Source organism: Lepisosteus oculatus, unplaced genomic scaffold (genome assembly GCF_040954835.1).
Source record: "Lepisosteus oculatus isolate fLepOcu1 unplaced genomic scaffold, fLepOcu1.hap2 HAP2_SCAFFOLD_40, whole genome shotgun sequence".
NCBI lineage: Eukaryota > Metazoa > Chordata > Actinopteri > Semionotiformes > Lepisosteidae > Lepisosteus > Lepisosteus oculatus.
This window is the reverse complement of record NW_027167934.1, coordinates 1,176,592-1,200,320: the sequence shown is the minus strand read 5'-3', so window position 1 is coordinate 1,200,320 and position 23,729 is coordinate 1,176,592. Positions and strand designations below refer to the sequence as shown.

Sequence of the window (23,729 nt, the reverse complement as noted above, 5' to 3'; positions counted from 1 at the left end):
GTTGCCTAGATAGAAAACCGAAATAGCCGTGGGTTTGCTTGCTGGTCTGAAGGATCTCTCTTCGAATATCTATCATTTGTCAATGGAAGTAAAAAGCGCTGCAATCTCATACGTTCACAATCAAACTCGCAGCTGTTGTTCGACTTTATTTCTTGACTAATTACAACTGAGTGTCGCATGAGCAGTTACATAAACTTGTCTGGTATATTTGAACACAAATGCCGTTCTTCAATTAAAACTAACAGTACATTGTCAGGGACATTCAGTTCTATACAAACAAGAGACAGACAAGAGAATATTTCTACCGTTCATGTGGACTACGTGTTGACTTACTGATCGGAATAATTGAAAAGTTCGGGCTCATAGTCGATGCAGTGCGTGCTAATTAGAACAGCAACGCTGAGCTCTCAGCACCGTACTGAGCCCAGGTGTTTTTCTAAAGCTGTCAGGTGCAGTTCATTTACATGAAGGAAATCTCTTACTGGGTTCGATTACAATGCAGTAAGTAGCACAGACTACTTAGGGAGTAGCCCGATGCGTTTAAAAACGACCCGAGCCAGGCAGGAGTCGAACCTGCAATCTCCTGAGCCGTAGTCAGACGCGTTATCCATTGCGCCACTGGCCCTGGTGTGACACTGCAGGACTGTAACCCAGTGAGATCAGCACTGCAACTAGTAAAATATTACCCCCGGTCCATTCTTTTCCAAAAGTGAGAAACACCTGTTTTCTACATTTTGTCTGTTTTAAAACCATATCTCTTTAAACCAAACCAAGAGTTTGTCTTTTGCACTGATATTCTGATTCATTTCGATTTCAAAGAAAAAAAAACATTATCTTCCAAAGCATCATAAAATTGTCCATTCTTCCAGACTCTACTTCTCTCTTGTAGTAGTACAGCAGACCTTTCCAGGTGAGCAGATCACAGAGTCCGAAATATGCTTCCTCCATCAAGCAAAGTACCTGAACATGACTCTGTCTTCATAAAAGCGCCCCTGTAATAAAGAAATTAAATCCGAAATCAAGAGGGCAGTTGCCTACTGAAGTTCAAGAAGTCATCAATTTTAACCTAGCAACACATTAAGGGCTGCATCTATACAAGTACGATTCTAGAAATGCTCACCAGATTACGTTTTAAGAAGGAACTGCGCCTCAGGTTCCGCCGAGATCTTAACTTGGATGGCAGGATTCAGAGTCCGGAGTGCGGACTGATGGCGCACGGAGGGTCCACATACTGTGGATCCCTCAGTTTTCTTCCGCGTGTTTAAACCGCCAGCGTGTGACTCCCCTGTCCCCGTGACCTCATTGCTCTGCTCTCGCCTCTGTGCAGCTGAGCCTGACTCATGGTAAAGTGGAAAAAAATATGCCCTCAACGTGAGATTTACTCTGGATCGAGGATAGATGTCACCTTTTTATCGTTGAACAGGATGTATGTGATGTGGCGACTAGGTTCAATTTTGTATCCTTTTAAAAGATTAAGGACTGCGGTGAGCGTGATTTACCACCGTTTCAGCTAAGAACCCGACGTGAGCACCGTTTAAGCTGCATAGACTCGGTCGTTTAACTCTTCTCCATTAGCAGGGTTAAGGTTAAAGAAAAAAAACATTGCTGACTTCTTTTTTTTTGCCAGCCGCTAGCGCTGATTAGCAATGTTTGTATTTCATGTTTTGCAAGTTCCATCCATTTTAAGAAAAACAAGTCGCGTTAAAGACAGGAAATGAATACTTGCATCTAATTAAGTCTAGCCATAGGCGGTTGTCTGTAAGGACCAGTTCTGTTCGAGAAGACAGAACAAAGAAGGCACCACTGGGATTCGGACCCAGGATCTCCTGTTTAAGAGACAAGCGCTTTAACCAACTAAGCCACGGTGCCCCGGGAGTCTTGTCCTTTTGCAGCCACTTGGACACACCACTCAGACACATCTGCATTCGGTGTGTGCTCCGCCTGCTCGCTGAGCAAGTTGCCACCTTTACATACAATAGCAACATCGACACCAAGAGAAAGGATGACAAATGGCTTTTATCTGGAACTTTTCATGTCCAAGGAGCTCAATGTGCTTTCTGTGTACAACAGGGCCACTGAACTCCACACTGGCCACTGAACCACAGCAGTGGCTTGCTGGCTTGACATCTCCCAAGGAAAATGTTGAAATCGCATGTGGAACAGGAAAAGGACCCTCGAGTACGAGGGAAAAAAAAGAAAAAGATCATCTGGAGCGCGCCAACCCATGTCTGGACAGCTCAGTTTTGTCGACGAGGTGGCTGAGTGGTTAAGGCGATGGACTGCTAATCCATTGTGCTCTGCACGCATGGGTTTGAGTCCCATCTTCGTTGCTCTCTACGTGTGCCCGTTCGACGTTGGCCCTCCCTTTGTTTGCTCCAGTACTAGAGCCTTACATTTTCTAGCGGTGGCTGAACATGGTATAGTAAGCTAACGTCGGTATCGAGCAGTGGCAGTAACAGTATTTACGTGCCGCTGCTGCCAAGTGGCTCTGGGTTGAGACCGCGTTTTCACTTACTTGCAGCACAAACGGAGAAAGCGATTTTTGACAGTCTCTCGAGAGACTGCGCTAGGTGTTTAGGGATAGACTTTGTCAGTTCCCCCTGGGATGATGGCCTCTCAAATAGTTTGTGATTCCTCTAGACGTTTATACAGTAGAAGCCTGCTTCGTGGCTTAAATCCAAGCTAAGGAAACGAGTTAGAGGTCTGATGCAGAACTGCGAATTCAATGAAGGGGAACACTACAGTACATTGCGCTGTATGTTGAGGAAAGCTGCCCCCTTCTGTTCCTTGTCGACCGAACAGAGGACTGTAAAGGATACCGCCAAGAAACTTTAGGATGTTGGTTGGAATCCAGCTCCAAAGAAGCCCCTTTGGGTGTTATGTCATCAAAAAGTAAGAACAGAGAATCTCCCTTTGATCAAAAGCGCAACAGAACTGTTTTCCGTGGAGCAGGTTTCAGATCCGTAGACCTGTTTTATTTGTAGGGCAGGGCGCATTCCCTGCACTGCACTTTCAAAAGCATTTACATTCGTGTTAGACGCAAGAATTGCCTTTGATTTGCGTGCTTACGAACGCCATGGAAAACGAAACAAAACAAAAGCCCTCAGCTCCTGCACTTGATTATAATGCTTTTTTTTTATTTTTATTAAACATGTAGAATTTACAAATACAAATACAACAAGAGGATCAGAGTCATGTACAAGAGAAAAAAAACGCAGCAGAAAAAAAAAACATTTAACTACCAGAGGTAATTAAGTAATTATGTGATCAAATTGTATATTTTACATGTATCATATTTTCCTTGCTTTAATATTTCTCAATTATAAACTTTAGTTTCAACATGCATGCGTTTCCTGTAAAAAAATAAAACTCAGCACAGTTTTTTACAAAACAAAAAAAACGTTTTTCTTTTAACAACATTTCGAGTACCTCTGGCATTCATGAAAAAGACATACACAAAAGCAAATAACTAACTCTAAGACTGTCTAAACTATTGAGTTTTTCAAAGAACCAGAACTATAACAGTCCTTAACACTTAACTACAGCATTCCAAACTAACACTAAAGAAACACTAGTATATACTGGTATAACAAATAAAACCAAACATAATCATTAACTGAGCAGTCACTGAGAGCAAATCTCCTTCCCGTCCACAAAGGCCCTCGCTCCCACAAAGTAGGCTCTCCTCCCCTCTCTTCTGGCAGCTTCAACCTGGGGCCACAGCTGGTTCCTGGTGCTCCTGCCCGCGGCAGACAGTTCCTCTGCAAACCTCAGTTTGTTCCCATTCAAATACTCATTCCCCCTCGCCGCTCGCCACAGCATGTCCCTCGCCGTCCTCTTGGTGAACTGTATTATAATCGATCTGGGGCGCACTTGCCCAGACATGTTCGCTCTCCCGAGCCTGTGAACAAAGTCAATGGCCGATATTACGTCCTCCTGGTCCGGCAGGGTCCTTTTACAGATACCCTTCACTGTTGCAACAAGGTCCTTATCACGTTCCTCTTTAACTCCAAATAATTTTAAATTCCATCGTCGACAGTATCTATCTACATCGTTCACTTTCAATTCAAGTTCTTTAATATGCTTTTCTTGTTCGGTATTTACTTGTTTAAGAACTTTTACTTCACTCTTTAAGTCTTCAACCTCTTTAAACACACAGTCCATGGACTTTTTAAGACTTTCGATTGCGACTGTATTAAATCGAATCATTTCCTTCAGCTCACCCATCATGTTAAAGATGTTGGTTTGGAGCTCCTCCAGCGTCAGGTCACCCCTTCCTCTCTTGGCCGCCGGGGTTTTCACAGGGGTGCTGGGCAGGGACTCCGGCTCTACCGTACGAGCGCATCTCCAGCACTCTTTCCACGTCCCCTCCAGCTGCTTCACTTTTCCCTGTAGTTCCATCGATTTTCTTGTAGTGCTATACATATACGATTGAGGTATCTTAGATTTCTCCTTCGAGGACCCAGCACTCTCTTTTCTTTTCCCAGTGTTACTCATATCGAAATTCTTAAACCTAAAAAAAATCGTTTTTTTTTCTTTCAATTATAACTGAAGTTTAAACAAGTAGTGTTAAGTCTTTATTTTTCTGTAGTCAAAAAAAGCAAAAATTAACATTCAGGTCATGAAAAACTCAAAAAAACTCCTCAACCACTAAACTTTACCTCCCACCTGAGCGCCATCTTGAACGCCCCTACCACCAGAGAATGCTCACGATTTCGGAAGCTGTCTCCGGGACGTGCTGATTCCACACATCCTGAATAAATCATGATATAGTTAGTTGCTGTAGCTAGACGTTTAAATGAGTTTCATGGCCAGATGGACTGTTTCCTCCAGCGGTATAGTATTGCAGTGAGACAGCACGATGCCTGCAAGACTATGTCACGCTAAACGCCACAGATTGTGTTTGTCCGTTCGTGTCAGTCGTCCTGCAGCCACGGGAAGTGGGACACAAACATGCTGCAATGCTTTCAAGACGTTAGGATTTGTTTGTGCAACATCCGAGAAGAGTACTTGTGGCTTGAATGTGAACTGTACGTGCCCGCCCCCTTTCCTCTGTAGTGCATGAGTTCCTCCCGGCATGCCCTTCGTCATTGTTCTGTCATCTTGTATTTAAAGGGTTGTATTTCTGCTGCTGAAAATAAGCAACGGTTTTCTCACAACGCCCTTTGTTCCCGACGGAGCCCTTGTCTGTCATGAAATTCTTCAAAACCTCAAGCTAGATGAAGAAGAGGACAAATATGAAGCGTTACAGCAACGACATGCCATGAGACGATCGATAACGATTTCCGTAGGATCCCCGCGGTTGCCTGGCAACCATCAGCTTTGCGCAGTGGCAGTATCGTAGCCTGTGAGGTTTAGCCGAGGCGCGATTATTGCTAGTTGAAAACTTTTCCCAATACCCCGCTTCCGCCGGTTTGCAATACAATCGGCGAAAGCAATTTTTGACAGTCTCGTCAGAGACTGAGCAAGGTGTTTAAAGACAGATTTTGTCATGGTGACATCATGGTAAAAAGAAACGAGCTTGTTACGTCTCAACAGAAACGCTCTTTAGCTCTTTCAGCGTTATGCAGAGAACAGCGTCTGTCGAGATCACTTTTGAGTAAGCGCGAAACGCTGTGTGCTGTCAGTTTGATTTCATATTGCTCGTAGCGGCGCCCGGCCTTTGTCTGTCAAACGTTAGGTTGCGCTTCTTCATGCTGCATCGTCGGCATGAGTGGAGCTTTTTAATCTTCTGTACTTACTGCGCCCCATAAGAAATCGTTTGTCCCTGTTCAAAAGAGATTGTGCGATGTCCTGCAGCGTTCGCAAAGCAAACCTTTGACAGTTTGAAAAGAGGAATTTATTCTGCTTCCTGTGCGTGCAGTAATTACAAAGTTGAACGTCTTTACACGATCTGCTGCAGTTTTCAGTGGGCGGGCTTTGTCAAATGGCTTGGAAAAACGCACTGTGTTTCGGCTCGGAAAACATCATGAGCAGTGTCAGCACAGAGAGGACCATTGTCGTGAGGCTGGTTAGCTCAGTTGGTTAGAGTGTGGTGCTAATAACGCCAAGGTCGTGGGTTCGAGCCCCGTACGGGCCAGGTCCTTTTCTCCCCTCTTACCAAAGCTGTTAGGTTCCTTTCCGTGGTGAGATGGGTTGTCATGCAACGCTGCCACATAGTGCCGACAGACAAGAGTGTTGCGGGAGAAGAGAAAAGTGTTTGATGATTTAAGAGTGTCTTAGGTGGAGCCAAAATCAAGTGTCACAAATGCAAGTGGGAGGATTTCCAATGTTTAATATGGTAAAAATAAGCAGAAGTTATCTGCCGGTCCGGCACAGTCTGCTATGCTTTTGTCATATACTGTAAAGTGGTGTGGAACTGGGTGTCGAACTGGAGCCTCACCATTTGCATATGTGAGGCTCCAGTTATACATCGAGTGTCACGTTAAATGACAAAAATCAAGAGAGTTAAAGCAGCTGGAGAGGTTTTCTTACAACTTTTGAGCTGACACAGTTTTGGAAAATGTTTCCTTCACGCTGCACTGTACAACATAGGCAGCCAAGAGTCTCCAAAACAAAACAGAATTGACAGATAGGAGAAAATTCCCACTCGTCCTGAAGTTCCCAAAATCAAGCACTGAGCATAAACAAAGTGTCTAAGTAGCGTGGGAATGCTAACCCTAACCCTAGCTGGAGTTTGAGCAATCCAGCACTGAGCGTAAAAAGATGAGTCAAAGTAATGTCTAATCTGATTATTTTCCTTAGAGCTGGTTCAGAGTTTGCTCAAGAATTTCCCTTTCACAGATGCGCAAAGAAGAATGTTGGGGGTGCACGCTTCAAGGTGCCTTACAGCTGTAGGGAGTGATTCGAGACGATTCGTGGCGTGTGCTCGTTCCCATATACCGTACACCGGGGGTGCAGTGCTAGGATGACGTACAATACCGCTTGGGCACGTAATGGCGTTATTTGCAAGTGCGGGACGTGAGGGTTTTTGTTTGTTCGTTGTTTTGCTCTGCTTTGCTTTGTTTTGCTTTCCATCGCGTTGGTAAGAGCGTAAATAAAAAGGCGATTCCTGCGTCTACCACTAATGTAAGAGCTATTTCAAGTGCGGCGTGTTGCGGCTTTTCAAATGCTCAACAGGATGACTTCGCATGCACGCGTGCTTTCATGAAGTCGTGTGTGCAACCATGTCTGCTTACGTGCAAACGGGCGTGGTTTCATGTATGCAAAAAACTTTCCTGGGCTCTTCTGAAGCACATAAAATTATTTGGAGATATAAATTAGGCTCTAGAATTGATAACTTTTTTTTCATTTTTGGCATTTTTCATCATTTTTCAGAAAGTGGTTGCAAGCCCGATATCATGCGAAGAAACTTCAGGATTCGGGGATCAGTCAATGGATTTTAAAACACATCCTAAATACAGTGTTCCTGCACCTTTGACCTCATCCAGAATGTATCGTTTTTTGAAAGGGATTGCTGTCAGAATGCACAACTGAATCCCAAACAGAATCTCTAGTCAAATATGATCATTTGTGAAACAGGCAAATGAGTCTCTCAGGTGCCCATTGCTCATTTTCAGACACATTTATGCAATACTTTCACCATGCGTTGAGCAATAGGGATTAAAGATACCAGAGGTAAGGTTTAAAAGTGATTCTGAGGTGGAATAGATCAGCGATACAGCTAGGCATCTGAAATGCGGGGTTTGAGAGCCCTTCAGGGAACACCGTACCCTAAAGGTACCAGAAGTCCACTAGTATAAGCATTAAGTCACTGTCACCCCTGTTACAATGTGATTGCTACATATCTTCATTTCTTTGGTTTTTAAGGAGTAAGAGTGCAGGGGGTCTAAATCTGCGATCCAGTGTGTTGAAGTATTTCACAACACTACCTGTAGCCCGTCTGGAAATAAATCCTCATTCTGATTATTGACCTGGGCATGTACCAAAAAATCAGTGAGCATATATATATATATCACTGTGTTGAAGCTAAAGACCTGTATGTAATAATATGATGCTAAAATGTTATTTTCACATATATTAATGTAATAAATGATTGCTTATGCTTTATAAACAAATCTTATTAAAATAAAAGCTTAAGTTTTGTATTTATCTTGTGCCATAGAACATGATTTTCTTTGTATTTCATGCCCACAAAGTGTCAAAATGACGCACTACATGATATAAGGAAGATTATCACATGCATATCGGTATTATCTTTCTCATTAATATGCATTCCTTTCATTACCTTTTAATTTTTAAAATGAACTCAAATTGTGTATAATGTTATAATTTAAGTAGAATAGGTTCTAATAATATAATGATAAAGTGTGTTGCACTACTTCACTACTTCACTGCTCTATGCCGTCTGGAAATAAATCCTCAGACTGCTTACTGCCCAGGGCATGTACCAATAAATTACAGGAGCACATCTATATATCACTGCGTTGAAGCAGGAGACACAATCACTGCAAACATCCTAAATACAGCGTTTCAGCACCTTTGACCTCATCCAGAACGTATCATTTCTTGAAAGGGATTGCTGTCCGAATGCACAGCTGAATCCCAAACAGAATCTCTAGTAAAATACGATCATTTGTGAAACAGGCAAATGACTGTCATTCCTCATTGTCAGACACGTATGCAATGCTTTCACCGTGCATTGAGCAATAGGGATTAAAGACGCCACAGGTAAGGTTAGAAGTCATTCTGACTATATTCTAAAATATTGGACTCATATTCTTATGATGGCAGACATGATGCTGCTTTTAAAACCGGGGTTAATGGACATTATATGACTGTCAATTCTGTTTTGTTTTGGAGACTCTTGGCTGCCTATGTGGTACAGTGCAGCGTGAAGGAAACATTTTCCAAAACTGTGTCAGCTCAAAAGTTGTAAGAAAACCTCTCCAGCTGCTTTAACTCTCTTCATTTTTGTCATTTAATGTAACACTACCAGTTCGACACCACTTTACAGTATATGACAAAAGCATGGCAGACTGTGCCGGACCGGTAGATAACTTCAGCTTATTTTTACCATATTAAACAATGGAAATCCAACCACTTGCATTTGTGACACTTTATTTCTGCTGCACCTAAGACACTCTTAAATCTTCAAACACATTTCTCTTCTCCCGCAACACTCTTGTCTGTCACTATGCTGTGGCATTGGGACCAACACAGACCTCAGGGTGAGCGTTAAGGGTGACGTCAGGGTGAGCGCACCATTAACACCGCTTCCAGCTGGAAGCTTTGTTTTTCCCTGTAGCTCACCCTCATCCGGGTACTGACCTGGCTCACACCTGCTTAGCTTCAGTAGGTTTTCAGTTGCGAGTTGCAAGTGATGGAGCCGCTCGCCGCAAAAGCCACTACATTGGCCGGGAATCGAACCCGAGCCTCCCGCGTGGTAGGCGAGAATTCTACCACTGAACCACCAATGCTCAGTGCCTGGGCCTTCAAAAAAGACGCTTTTTTGGTGCTCTGTGCAAAACGCGTCGACATCTGCTTCCAGCTGCAAAATGCCATTCGCGGACGCTGAAGAACTTATTTCCAAGGCAGCGGGTACAAGCGATTGGGCGTTTTAAAACCACCAGGAACAGCAAAGAGGCGCGCTTCTTTGCTTGCGCCGAAACACACCGACTGGAGGCGGATAACGTAGTCCGCAGGATTCGAACCTGCGCGGGGAGACCCCAATGGATTTCTAGTCCATCGCCTTAACCACTCGGCCACGACTACAGCAAACCCCACTGCCGCTGCGTTCTTGCTACAATCTTACCTGGAACGCGAGGCGCCGGCGGAAGCCTATTTCAAAGTCGTTCTCCGTTTCAAAAAAACATTTCCAAAATACAAGCCTTGCAGACAGACACACCTCAGAGGACTTAAGGGTGGCTTCATGTCGGAATGATAAAGTCTCCCCGTCCGGACATGAAAATGCCACTTTGTTACACACAAAAAAAGAATCAACAACAGAGAAATGCCCACAAGCATTTGAAAAGCCGCACCACGTCGCACTTGAAATAGCTCTTACATTAGTGGTAGACGCAGGAATCGCCTTTTTATTTACGCTCTTACCAACGCGATGGAAAGCAAAACAAAGCAAAGCAGAGCAAAACAAAACGAACAAACGAAAACTTTGCGTATAACGCCGTTACGTGCCCAAGCGGTATTGTACATCATCCTAGCACTGCACCCCGGGGCGTACGGTATATGGGAACGAGCACACGCCACGAATCGTCTCGAATCACTCCCTACAGCTGTAAGGCACCTTGAAGCGTGCACCCCCAACATTCTTCTTTGCGCATGTGTGAAAGGTAAACTCTTGAGCAGACTCTGAACCAGCTCTAAGGAAACTAATCCGATTAGACGTTACTTTGACTCATCTTTTTACTCTCAGTGCTGGATTGCTCAAACTCCAGCTAGGGTTAGGGTTAGCATTCCCACGCTACTTAGACACTTTGTTTACGCTCAGTGCTGGATTTTGGGAACTTCAGGATGAGTGGGAATTTTCTCCTATCTGTCAATTCTGTTTTGTTTTGGAGACTCTTGGCTGCCTATGTTGTACAGTGCAGCGTGAAGGAAACATTTTCCAAAACTGTGTCAGCTCAAAAGTTGTAAGAAAACCTCTCCAGCTGCTTTAACTCTCTTCATTTTTGTCATTTAATGTGACACTCGATGTATAACTGGAGCCTCACATATGCAAATGGTGAGGCTCCAGTTCGACACCCAGTTCGACACCACTTTACAGTATATGACAAAAGCATGGCAGACTGTGCCGGACCGGCAGATAACTTCCGCTTATTTTTACCATATTAAACATTGGAAATCCTCCCACTTGTATTTGTGACACTTGATTTTGGCTCCACCTAAGACACTCTTAAATCTTCAAACACTTTTCTCCCGCAACACTCTTGTCTGTCGGCACTATGTGGCAGCGTTGCATGACAACCCCTCTCACCACGGAAAGGAACCTAACAGCTTTGGTAAGAGAGGAGAAAAGGACCTGGCCAGTACGGGGCTCGAACCCGTGACCTTGGCGTTATTAGCACCACGCTCAAACCAACTGAGCTAACCGGCCTCACAACAGCGCTCCTCTCTGTGCTGCAAAAAATCGAACTCAGGGAATTTCTTTTGTCCTCCTTTGAATAGAAAGCCGTGTAATTCAGTGTACGGGCTTTCTCGTGCAGTTTCATGGTTCTTGTAACCCAAATCCTACACTGGCCTGAAGTGCCCCCCCATTTCACAGCATTTTTCAGCTGATTTAAAATGTACCTAAAGGAGAAGCATTATTGAAGACCATCAATTACCAAGAGCTTTTGTCAAAGGTTTTGGTGGTCATTTTGAATGACCACAGAGCGCTGTGACCTCGGTTTTACATCTCATCCAAAAGACAGCGCCCTTTTACAACACAGCATCTCCGTCACTATACTGGGGCATTGGGACCCGCACAGACCTCAGGGCGAGCGCCCCACCGCCGGCACCATTAACACCGCTTCCAGCTGGAAGCTTTGTTTTTCCCTGTAGCTCACCCTCATCCGGGTACTGACCTGGCTCACACCTGCTTAGCTTCAGTGGGTTTTTTGAGTTGCGAGTTGCAAGGGGATGCAAGTGATGGAGCCGCTCGCTGCAAAAGCCACTGCATTGGCTGGGAATCGAACCCGACCCTCCCGCGTGGCAGGCGAGAATTCTACCACTGAACCACCAATGCTCAGTGCCTGGGCTGTCAAAAAAGACGCTTTTTTGGTGCTCTGTGCAAAACGCGTCGACATCTGCTTCCAGCTGCAAAATGCCATTCGCGGACGCTGAAGAACTTATTTCCAAGGCAGCGGGTACAAGCGATTGGGCGTTTTAAAACCACCAGGAACAGCAAAGAGGCGCGCTTCTTTGCTTGCGCCGAAACACACCGACTGGAGGCGGATAACGTAGTCGGCAGGATTCGAACCTGCGCGGGGAGACCCCAATGGATTTCTAGTCCATCGCCTTAACCACTCGGCCACGACTACAGCAAGCCCCACTGCCGCTGCGTTCTTGCTACAATCTTACCTGGAACGCGAGGCGCCGGCGGAAGCCTATTTCAAAGTCGTTCTCCGTTTCAAAAAAACATTTCCAAAATACAAGCCTTGCAGACAGACACGCCTCAGAGGACTTAAGGGTGGCTTCATGTCGGAATGATAAAGTCTCCCCGTCCGGACATGAAAATGCCACTTTGTTACACACAAAAAAAGAATCAACAACAGAGAAATGCCCACAAGCATTTGAAAAGCCGCACCACGTCGCACTTGAAATAGCTCTTACATTAGTGGTAGACGCAGGAATCGCCTTTTTATTTACGCTCTTACCAACGCGATGGAAAGCAAAACAAAGCAAAGCAGAGCAAAACAAAACGAACAAACGAAAACCTTGCGTATAACGCCGTTACGTGCCCAAGCGGTATTGTACATCATCCTAGCACTGCACCCCGGGGCGTACGGTATATGGGAACGAGCACACGCCACGAATCGTCTCGAATCACTCCCTACAGCTGTAAGGCGCCTTGAAGCGTGCACCCCCAACATTCTTCTTTGCGCATGTGTGAAAGGTAAACTCTTGAGCAAACTCTGAACCAGCTCTAAGGAAACTAATCCGATTAGACGTTTCTTTGACTCATCCTTTAACAGTTTTCAGTCTCTGTCTTTAAACACCTTGCTCAGTCACATTCAAGCCACAAGTACTCTTCTCGGATGTTGCACAAACAAATCCTAACGTCTTGAAAGCATTGCAGCATGTTTGTGTCCCACTTCCCGTGGCTGCAGGACGACTGACACGAACGGACAAACACAATCTGTGGTGTTTAGCGTGACATAGTCTTGCAGGCATCGTGCTGTCTTACTGCAATACTATACCACTTGAGGAAACAGTCCATCTGGCCATGAAACTCATTTGAACGTCTAGCTACAGCAACTAACAATAACATGATTTATTCAGGATGTGTGGAATCAGCACGTCCCGGAGACAGCTTCTGAAATCGTGAGCATTCTCTGGTGGTGTCCTGGAGGGCTCCGGCGGGTGTGTGTTGGTGGTATAGTGGTGAACATAGCTACCTTCCAAGCAGTTGACCCAGGTTCGATCCCTGGCCAACGCAGTGGCGAGTGTTTTCAGATGCTGTCACGAGCCTTGGATTGTGACTAGCAAAGCGAAGCCTTTTGAAAGAGCTAAAGCACTGCAAAACGGAATTGAAGGAGAATCTTACAGGGGATTCTGAGCGGTGTCTAAATAAATAAATTCACAGCGTCTGCGGATGGCATTTTGCAGCTGGAAGCAGATGTCGACGCTTTTTGCACAGAGCACCAAAAAAGCGTCTTTTTTGAAGGTACAGGCACTGAGCATTGGTGGTTCATTGTTGGAACTCTCGCCTGCCACGCAGGAGGCTTGGTTTTGATTCCTGGCCAATGCAGTGGCTTTTGCAGCAAACGGCTCCATCACTTGCATCCCAACTTTTGCAACTCGCAACTGAAAACCCACTGAAGCTAAGCAGGTGTGAGCCAGGTCAGTACCTGGATGAGGGTGAGCTACAGGGAAAAACAAAGCTTCCAGCTGGAAGCGGTGTTAATGGGGCCAGCGGGGAGGCGCTCACTCTGAGGTCTGTGCAGGTCCCAATCTCCCAATATAGTGACCGAGAAGCTGTGTTGTAAAAGGGCGCTGTCTTTTGGAAGAGATGTAAAACCGAGGTCATAGTGCTCTGTGGTCATTAAAAATGACCACCAAAACCTTTGACAAAAGCTCTTGGTAATTGATGGTCTTCAATAATGCTTCTCCTTTAGGTACATTTTAAATCAGCTGAAAAATGCTGTGAAATGGGGGGGCACTTCAGGCCAGTGTAGGATTTGGGTTACAAGAACCATGAAACTGCACGAGAAAGCCCGTACACTGAATTACACGGCTTTCTATTCAAAGGAGGACAAAAGAAATTCCCTGAGTTTGATTTTTTGCAGCACAGAGAGGAGCACTGTCATAAGGCCGGTTAGCTCAGTTGGTTAGAGCGTGGTCCTAATAACGCCAAGGTCGTGGGTTCGATCCCCGTACGGGCCAGGTCCTTTTCTCCTCTCTTACCAAAGCTGTTAGGTTCCTTTCCGTGGTGAAATGGGTTGTCATGCAATGCTGCCACACAGTGCCGACAGACAAGAGTGTTGCGGGAGAAGAGAAAAGTGTTTGAAGATTTAAGAGTGTCTTAGGTGGAGCCAAAATCAAGTGTCACAAATGCAAGTGGGAGGATTTCCAATGTTTAATATGGTAAAAATAAGCGGACATTATCTGCCGGTCCGGCACAGTCTGCCATGCTTTTGTCATATACTGTAAAGTGGTGTCGAACTGGAGCCTCACCATTTGCATATGTGAGGCTCCTGTTATACATCGATTGTCACATTAAATGACAAAAATGAAGAGAGTTAAAGCAGCTGGAGAGGTTTTCTTACAACTTTTGAGCTGACACAGTTTTGGAAAATGTTTCATTCACGCTGCACTGTACAACATAGGCAGCCAAGAGTCTCCAAAACAAAACAGAATTGACAGATAGGAGAAAATTCCCACTCGTCCTGAAGTTCCAAAAATCCAGCACTGAGCGTAAACAAAGTGTCTAAATAGTGTGGGAATGTTAAACCTAACCCTAGCTGGAGTTTGAGCAATCCAGCACTGAGAGTAAAAAGATGAGTCAAAGTAACATCTAATCAGATTAGTTTCCTTAGAGCTGGTTCAGAGTTTGCTCAAGAGTTTACCTTTCACAGATGCGCAAAGAAGAATGTTGGGGGTGCACGCTTCAAGACGCCTTACAGCTGTAGGGAGTGATTCGAGACGATTCGTGGCGTGTGCTCGTTCCCATATACCTTACGCCCCAGGGTGCAGTGCTAGGATGACGTACAATACCGCTTGGGCACGTAACAGCGTTATATGCAAGTGCGGGACGTGAGGGTTTTCGTTTGTTCGTTTTGTTTTGCTCTGCTTTGCTTTGTTTTGCTTTCCATCGCGTTGGTAAGAGCGTAAATAAAACGGCGATTCCTGCGTCTACCACTAATGTAAGAGCTATTTCAAGTGCGACGTGGTGCGGCTTTTCAAATGCTCAACAGGATGACTTCGCATGCACGTGTGCTTTCATGCAGTCGTGTGTGCAACCATGTCTGCTTATGTGCAAACGGGCGTGGTTTCATGTATGCAAAAAACTTTCCTGGGCTCTTCTGAAGCACATAAAATTATTTGGAGATATACATTTGTCTTGTTTTCCTCTTAAGCTCTAGAATTGATAACTTTTTTTTAGGATTCTAGCTTTCTCCCCTTGCAGGCATCGGGCACAGAGGACCTCATGGTTTTCCTAAAAATCTTTTTTTTTGTGTTCCTTGTTGTTCCAAACTTAATTTTAATCACTTTTAATTAGATATTTTATTAAAAATAGTGCAAAAAATGACTAATTTCACTAAAAATAATGTAATATAAAACTGATGTTTTTAACTTTATTGTAGTGTTTTAGAAACTACTATGTCTTCAAAAATTGTTATTTTTCATTCCTAGGAATGAAAGCAGTTGTTATATGATGTTTATTTTCAAATTTTGAAAAAATCAAAGGATTCTAGCTTTCTCCCCTTGCAGGCATCGGACACAGAGAACCTCATGGTTTTCCTAAAAATCATTCGTTATGTTCCCTGGTGTTCCAAACTTAGTTTTAATCAATTTTAATTTGTTATTATGTTAAAAACAGGGTAATAAGTTTCTAATTGGACTATAAATAATGTCATATTGTCTGCTATAAAACTGATGTTTTCAACTCCATTGTAGAGATTCTATAATCAACTAATAGAGAATTTAAATAAAAAAGGGCATAAGAAGACATTACCAACAACGACCACAAGATGGAGATATTGTCCAAAGAGGCAAGAAGGGCAAAGCCGCGATAAGGTAAAATCATTTTTTGAAAGAGATTGCTGTCAGAATGCACACCGTCTTACCACTGCAACATGGGGAATAGAGGGAAATGAACACACGCTACGAATCGTCTCAATCACTCCCTAGAGTCGTAAGGCACATTGAAGGGTGCACCCCCATCATTAATCGTTGGGCCTCTGTAAAAGGAAAGCTGTTGAGCAGTCTTTGAAACAGCTCGGATGAAACACTTGATTGCTTCCATGTGCATCTGGAGCCCACTTCTTATTTTCACTTCACGCCGCCCAAAGCATTTCTAAAACAGGAGATTCGCGTTTGGGAATGCGCCCTGCCCTACAAATAAAACAGGTCTACGGGTCTGAAACCTGCTCCACGGAAAACAGTTCTGTTGCGCTTTTGATCAAATGGAGATTCGCTGTTCTTACTTTTTGATGACATAACACCCAAAGGGGCTACTTTGGAGCTGGATTCCAACCAGCATCCTAAAGTTTCTTAGCGGTATCCTTTACAGTCCTCTGTTCGGTCGACAAGGAACAGTAGGGGGCAGCTTTCCTCACACATACAGTGCAATGTACTGTAGTGTTCCCCTTCATTGAATTCGCAGTTCTGCATCAGACCTCTAACTCGTTTCCTTAGCTTGGATTTAAGCCACGAAGCAGGCTTCTACTGTATAAACGTCTAGAGGAATCACAAACTATTTGAGAGGCCACCATCCCAGGGGGAACTGACAAAGTCTATCCCTAAACACCTAGCGCAGTCTCTCGAGAGACTGTCAAAAATCGCTTTCTCTGTTTGCGTTGCAAGTAAGTGAAAACGCGGTCTCAAACCAGAGCTACTTGGCAGCAGCGGCACGTAAATACCATTACTGTTACTGCTCGATACCGACGTTAGCCTACTATACCATGTTCAGCCACCGCTAGAAAATGTACAGCTCTAGAACCAGAGCAAACGACAGGATGGCCAATGCCAAACGGGCACACGTGTCAGACATGGAGAGCGACGAGGATGGGATTTGAACCCATGCGTGCAGAGCACAATGGATTAGCAGTCCATCGCCTTAACCACTCGGCCACCTCGTTGACAGAAGTGGGCTGTCCGGACATGGGTTGGCGCGCTCCAGATGATCTTTTTCTTTTTTTTCCCTCGTACTCGAGGGTCATTTTCCTGTTCCACATGCGATTTCAACATTTTCCTTGGGAGATGTCAAGCCAGCAAGCCACTGCTGTGGTTCAATGGCCAGTGTGGAGATCAGTGGCCCTGTTGTACACAGAAAGCACATCGAGCTCCTTGGACATGAAAAGTTCCAGATAAAAGCCATTTGTCACCCTTTCTCTTGGTGTTGATGTTGCTATTGTATGTAAAGGTGGCAACTTGCTCAGCGAGCAGGCGGAGCACACACCGAATGCAGATGTGTCTGAGTGGTGTGTCCAAGTGGCTGCAAAAGGACAGTGCTCCTGGGGCGCCGTGGCTTAGTTGCTTAAAGCGCCTGCCTAGTAAACAGGAGACCCTGGCTCTGAATCCCAGCGGTGCCTTTTTTGTTCTGTCTTCTCAAACAGAACTGGTCATTATGGACAACCGCCTACGGCTAGACTTAATTAAATGCAAGCATTCATTTCCTGTCTTGAACGACTTGTTTTTCTTAAAATGGATGCAACTTGCAAAACATGAAATACAAACCTTGCTAATCAGCGCTCGCGGCTGGCAAAAAAAAAAAGAGGTCAGCAATGTTTTTTTCTTTAACCTTAACCCTGCTAATGGAGAAGAGTTAAACGACCGAGTCTATGCAGCTTAAACGGTCCGCACGTCGGGTTCTTAGCTGAAAGGGTGGTAAATCACACTCACCCCAATCCTTAATCTTTTAAAGAGGATACAAAATTGAACCTAGTCGCCACATCACATACATCCTGTTCAACGATAAATAGGTAACATCTGTAGTGTGCTCTCTGAAGGCACTAGTTCTGTAGGATTTGGGATTTACTGAGACAATTATTCATTGTAGCAGTAAATCACAAAGTTGATTCTTTTGATGGCTTTAGAATCCAACCATGCGACATAACTCAAACAACGCACACACACAGGTACTAATACACGAGGATACATTTATTAATACATAGAATATGCATGTAAACCTAACAGATCTTATCGAGAGGGTTATCAGAATACAAAAGGTATATATTCAGTCAGTTACAAAGAGTTACATATATCAAGAGGACATACGTTCAGTATATCATTCATTTAGACCGTTTCGTAAATGAACTTGGTTATAACTTCTACACTAGATACTCAAAACAAGTACATAACTCTTAGGAATTAAATTGATATCAACTGGTTGGGATAACAATTGAATTCTCGAGCTGTCATGCAGTGAAGTTGAATACTCATCCAATCTCTGGGGATTCAGATCTCCTGCGGGCACAAAGCAGTTGCAGGCTTGTTGCTGTCTAATCCGCGCTCTCTGGCTCTATGCCAGGCTTTGCTGTTCAGCTTGCGACGGTGCTCTGGTGATGTTGACCTTGGGGTTGTAGACCACTTGGATGAGGCTCTCTCTTGGAATCTTGCAGACCTTTAGGCGCCAATGGATGACCATTGATCATGATAGCCAGGCTTAGCTAAGTGCATCCCCATTTGGGAGCTGTACCTTATCAAAAGAAAACATCTTTAAATCAGTCTGCATGAATAGCTTCTCTGTTACTGCACCACAGAGATGAAGAGGGAGATGGGGCCTCATTTGGGAAAGCACAGCAACACTTAATTCTGTCTTATTAATAAGCCTCGCCGCTACAGTACGTACAGTTATAATTCAATCTGAATTAAAAACTACATGTCCCAGTTACCATGGTGGTGCTTGTGATCATTGCGTTTAACCAACGAAACAGGGCGAAAAATCAGTCACATGACTTTGTGGCTGAGTTTAGAAAGCTTAACGTATCAGCAAGACAGCAAAGACATTTTTCCAAGAAAGTTTAGCCTTTGTCACTAATGAAACCGCTAAATAAAGACATAAATATGGAAATTGACAGTTAATTGACTTTTATATTTCTAAATATCACAACATGTTCGAATCCAAGTCATTTTTAATAACAATGGGTAAACTGGGTAAACTATCACAAAGCTTTAAAAAACTTAACATTTTTATTATCAACAAATTGTAAATACGATGTTTACATTGGCATTATTAATTTTTCACTTGAGTATATGGAGGATTGTGAGAGCAGACCCCCCCTCTTAGGCTACATTTTTAATAAGAAATGGAGGCTGTATGCGTTACAATATAAACATTTACTGTCAAACTTTAAATCAACAGTTGATTTAAAGACAATCTGTCAAAGTGCAATGAAACACAATATTGTTGTTGTTGTTGTTGTTATTGTTGTTTTTATCCTGTAAAGCGTTTTGAGAAGCCACCTTTAAAGGCGCTATATAAAGGCGCTGATTCTTATGGAATGTGTTTTCTTTCTTCTTTTTTTTCAGCATAGAATAAACCTGTTACAGTACTTGATTCTTATGGATGCCCGGTTCCGCCGGGGATTCAAAATAAAACATGGAATCACGTGTCTAAGGAAATAGCATTATAACTATATCCATGCACAAACAGTAGCATGTTACATTATTAATTTGGGTGTCTCCTCTTGCCAGAAAGCGCTAAATTGCATTTTGAGTGCGGTTTTTGACTTTTTTTAAATTACAACCCATACATAAGCTGATACTGTTTAGACTTTTAATTATTTTAAACTGTATTACAGCAGCACAATGTGCTTTTTCACGAAACCTAGAGTACTGAAATGTCTTGCGTTGTACAGCTTTTCAGCTAAATATATTTATCGCTTACACCTGACACTTGATGTGCCCGACAAAAACCAGTTGAACAGCTCTGTTGGAGGTTTGCAGATCAGATCAGATTCCCTTCCCCCCACAGAAAGACAGACTTATTAGTCGCTATTCACTGCGACAGCAGCTCCAATTTCAGGCGTAAGCGATAGATCCCAGTTTAGCCGATCTTGTTACAGCATGTTCCAGTTTACTCTTATTAACCATATTAATTTTAAGTGCTTAATTTCATTTTTTGACCACGCACGAATATTCTTATGTCCATACCTTTGCAAGGGAATCAGTGTGAATTGTAATACTAATTAAATAACCGCGGGCACTTTCCACCCCCTCTGACAGCAGGAACATAACCCATTCTCAGCTCAGCAGCTCATTACAATATAGGGTGTTCAAATCTTTTGCTGCCTCAAAAAGCTTTAGAGAACTTAACATTTCTATTATCAACAAATTGTAAATACGACGTTTACATTGGCATTACTAATTTTTCACTTGAGTGTATGGAGGATTGTCAGCTGTCACTGAGAGCAGTTAATTAAATGTATTTTTTGATTCACAATCAGACAAATGCAACATAAATTGTTATCTTTGTCTTCTAAGTATATTAATAAACTTTCAGCATAGCTTTCTCCTAGTTTAGATTAATTTTTCTTGGGATTTTGGGATCAAACGTGGAAAGATTAGATTAGTAATCGTTTTTATTTTTTAAATACATTTTAGAAAAGTGTAATCTATACTTAAAAGCTGTATAAAAGCTGTATAAAAGACACTCGATATTAATGGAGTTTAGTTGATACTTTTTAAACTTTTAATTATTTTAAATTGTATTACAGCATTGTACACATGCTTAAAAGAGAAGAAAACGCAAGCCTTCTTCAGGTGTGAGGGCATTCTGCTCAGAATGAAACACTAAAATGTAATGTAGGCTCTGAATGGGTTCAATTATGATTTGGGCTTGATTAAGGTCGCTGCCTTTCATCCAAAATCTTGCTTGAATCCTTCTAAACTAAAAATTAGACATGAGCAGGGGCTCTGGTGAAATTTCTCTTTTTTTAATTTCTCTTTTTTTCTTGGAAAAATATCTTACCCGCTGCAATCCGGGCACAGAAGGATTAAAAGAAGCCAGACAGGCAGGGGGAAGAGTGAGTTCTAGATAAAGAGGTATCCAGGTAACAGTGAAGGTAACAGCCGCAGACGTGGCCTACTTAGCCCGCCAGGGTTACCCTACTCTCCCGGAGGAGGCCCACCGGGAAATAGCGCTCCAGGCGTTCCTGGCCCCGGCGCCGACTGAGGTGCAGTGCCACGTGATGCTGGCCGCACTGGTCCCCTTGGAGCAGGCCCTGGCTCTGGCTGAGCAGACTGATGCCGTATTCGAGGAAACCGGTGGGCGCCAACGGAGGGGCGCACGGGGAATCAGATGGGGAGGAGGAGACGCCCAGCGCGACGATGCTGGGGGAGCGATGACGGCTGGTCATCTGCCACTGCTGTGGGGAGAGGGGACACATCGCAGGCAACATGAAATTGTCAGGGACATTCAGCTATATACAAAGAAGAGACAGACAAAGTAATAATTCTATATTAACGTGGCCTACATATTGACGCAATGATCAAACTAACTGACATGTTCTGATTCAGATCCCCTGCAGTTCATAATAATTAGAACAATAGCAATGCTGAGTCCTCCCCACCCTACTGAGCACAAATTCAGCTGCTCTCCAGTTCTGTTCTGCATGTTTTTTCATTGCAATTGAGCTCGGAGCTGGAGATGATCTCCATACAGTTCTGTGTTAACTAGCCCGCACTTGCGTGCTAATTTACGGGTTGTGGCAAATGCTTTTTTATAGTTCATATACATGACGGCAACCTGTTACCGAGGAACCTGAGAGGTTTAAAAGCCTCACGAGCCAGGCAGGACTCCAACCTACAATCTTCTGATTCGAAGTCAAACGCGTTATCCATTACAACACTGGCCCATGGAACATGCGCTTGCACTCTACCACAGAGAACAGAAAAAGTGTTGATGTGTCGTGCTGAAATTCAGATTGATTTTGAATTCAAAGAAAAAAGGTTTTCTTCCAAAACACCATGAAATTGTCACATCTTGCAGACAATAGGTGTATTCCATGTTGAAAAGAGAAGAAAGAAAACCATGGAGCCTTTTACAGGTGTGAGGCTTCTTCAGGTGTGAGAAGACCTCACAGTCGAAATGCTGTGTTTCCGTTCTTCTCTTTTCAGCATGCAATAAACCTATTACTTGATCCTTTGCAGCCGAGGCATGCTGAAGTAGCTACCCAGCTGAACATCTAGCAGACTCTACAGTACTTCTCTCCTGTAGAAGTAAAGCAGGGCTTGCTGGGTGAGCTTTTGCTCCGGTAAATTAGGTCACGTGTCATGTTAAATCACTTCTTCTAAACACAACATTTGCTGGTGCTAGCTTTCCCCATGAAAAGAGACATTTCCCTTACAGTACATGACATATCGTTTTTATTCTATCAATAAGTATAGAAATTAAACAAAAGAAAAAATGGTGTCGCCAAAGAATGCACAGCTCTGTCGCCTTGGGGAGGTGTCAAGGGCATTGAGCTCCTTGGACATGAAAAGTGCCCGATAAATGCCATTTCTCATCATTTCTCTTGGCGTCAGTTCTGCTATTAAATGGGACGGAGGCAACGGGCTCAGAGAGCAGGTTAAGTGCACACCGAATGCAGATGTGTCTAAGTGTCTGTAAAAGCGCGGTGCTCCGCTGGTGCTGTTCCCTAGTGGCTTAAAGTGCCCGCCTAGTAAGCAGGCGATCCTGGGTCTGAATACCAGCGGTGCCTCTCTCCGTGTCTTGTTGTGCCGAATGTCTCATTTCAGACAAACATGTACAGCTTGGTTCAGTTTAATGCAAGAATTCATTTCCTTTCTGGAATAACTTGTTTTTGAAGAAATCCATACAGCTTGTGAAAGATGAAATCCATTTCTTGGTTGTCAGTGGAAAAAGATTGCCGGCTGCAAGAAGCGCAAGTGATTGTTTTCTTTGACCATAAACCTGCAAATGTAGAGAGCACAAGCGGCCGTCAGTCTCTGTGGCGCAATCGGTTAGCGCGTTCGGCTGTTAACCGAAAAGTTGGTGGTTCAAGCCCACCCAGGGACGCATGTCTCAGTTTTTCCAATGTAATCATCATCACCGCTAAAGAAGATGGCGCAGAAGGCTCCACAGTCGAAACGTTGTGCTTCTTTTCTTCTCTTTTCAGCATGGAGTAAACCTTTGCTTGATCCTTTGCAGCCTACGCATGCTGACACAGCTACCTTTCTCTTAACGCGCCTCAATCATTATTCACCAAAACCATCAGCAGAATGTGTCGCCTTTGTGGTGATGTCACTCCTCTGCTTCACAAATGTCCTTAGTGACGGACCATTCCTTTCTGCCATTTTTCCGGAGCGGTTATTGATTGCTCCATCATTTCCCTCATACTTTCCATCCCTAGATTGAAAAAAAAAACAGAAACAGGCTGACAGGACGACAATCAAATTGCAAAAACTCATCAAAGCACTCGATAGAGTATTTGAATCCACAAGTAGCTACGAGCAACTTTGTCCTGGCTTGCATGAAAGTCGGAAAATGTCAAAAAGAAAAAGATGGTGGCTTCTTCATATTCGTTCTTTTATTTTTAGTTCGTTGGCTCTTCTGTCCATTGTCCTCCTGCCTGGCTCTTGACCTGTGACTGTCTGAACGCACACAGTAAAATTTCATGTGGGGGATTTGTCCTGAGCCTCTGTGAAAGACCCACCCACCCCCATAAATAACTGCTCTAGAAACACGATTGCAAAACTAAACCACAGCTTAAAGAGGAGCTTGTCATGACCGCCAGGCAGTTAAGACCAACTCTTAAGCGATCTAATCAGCACCAGCAGTGGGTGATTATTAACAAACGCTGCCGCACGAGTTAACCCACCTGCACACACTCCACCGTGCGGTACACAGTGCTATTTTTACCATCTTTACCTGCTTCCCGCTGCTCAGTATTGAGTCTATTCCT

At 43.8% G+C, this 23,729-nt stretch overlaps 10 non-coding genes across 10 annotated transcripts; 4 read left to right on the top strand and 6 right to left on the bottom strand.

Annotated features, from left to right (window-relative positions):
* Window positions 1-552: 552 nt before the first annotated feature.
* On the bottom strand, window positions 553-625 carry trnar-acg (transfer RNA arginine (anticodon ACG)). The gene has a single exon. It is a non-coding gene; the product is annotated as a tRNA-Arg (tRNA).
* A 4,693-nt stretch (window positions 626-5,318) lies between these two features.
* On the top strand, window positions 5,319-5,460 carry LOC138228173 (U4 spliceosomal RNA). The gene has a single exon (XR_011185259.1). It is a non-coding gene; the product is annotated as a U4 spliceosomal RNA (small nuclear RNA).
* Window positions 5,461-6,005: 545 nt separating this feature from the next.
* Window positions 6,006-6,079, top strand: trnai-aau (transfer RNA isoleucine (anticodon AAU)). Its single transcript has one exon. It is a non-coding gene; the product is annotated as a tRNA-Ile (tRNA).
* A 3,269-nt stretch (window positions 6,080-9,348) lies between these two features.
* On the bottom strand, window positions 9,349-9,419 carry trnag-acc (transfer RNA glycine (anticodon ACC)). Its single transcript has one exon. It is a non-coding gene; the product is annotated as a tRNA-Gly (tRNA).
* Window positions 9,420-9,632: 213 nt separating this feature from the next.
* On the bottom strand, window positions 9,633-9,714 carry trnas-aga (transfer RNA serine (anticodon AGA)). The gene has a single exon. It is a non-coding gene; the product is annotated as a tRNA-Ser (tRNA).
* A 1,265-nt stretch (window positions 9,715-10,979) lies between these two features.
* trnai-aau (transfer RNA isoleucine (anticodon AAU)) lies at window positions 10,980-11,053 on the bottom strand. Its single transcript has one exon. It is a non-coding gene; the product is annotated as a tRNA-Ile (tRNA).
* Window positions 11,054-11,896: 843 nt separating this feature from the next.
* On the bottom strand, window positions 11,897-11,978 carry trnas-aga (transfer RNA serine (anticodon AGA)). The gene has a single exon. It is a non-coding gene; the product is annotated as a tRNA-Ser (tRNA).
* A 1,046-nt stretch (window positions 11,979-13,024) lies between these two features.
* Window positions 13,025-13,096, top strand: trnag-ucc (transfer RNA glycine (anticodon UCC)). Its single transcript has one exon. It is a non-coding gene; the product is annotated as a tRNA-Gly (tRNA).
* A 3,783-nt stretch (window positions 13,097-16,879) lies between these two features.
* On the bottom strand, window positions 16,880-16,961 carry trnas-gcu (transfer RNA serine (anticodon GCU)). The gene has a single exon. It is a non-coding gene; the product is annotated as a tRNA-Ser (tRNA).
* Window positions 16,962-22,769: 5,808 nt separating this feature from the next.
* On the top strand, window positions 22,770-22,843 carry trnan-guu (transfer RNA asparagine (anticodon GUU)). Its single transcript has one exon. It is a non-coding gene; the product is annotated as a tRNA-Asn (tRNA).
* The last annotated feature ends 886 nt before the right edge of the window (window positions 22,844-23,729 follow it).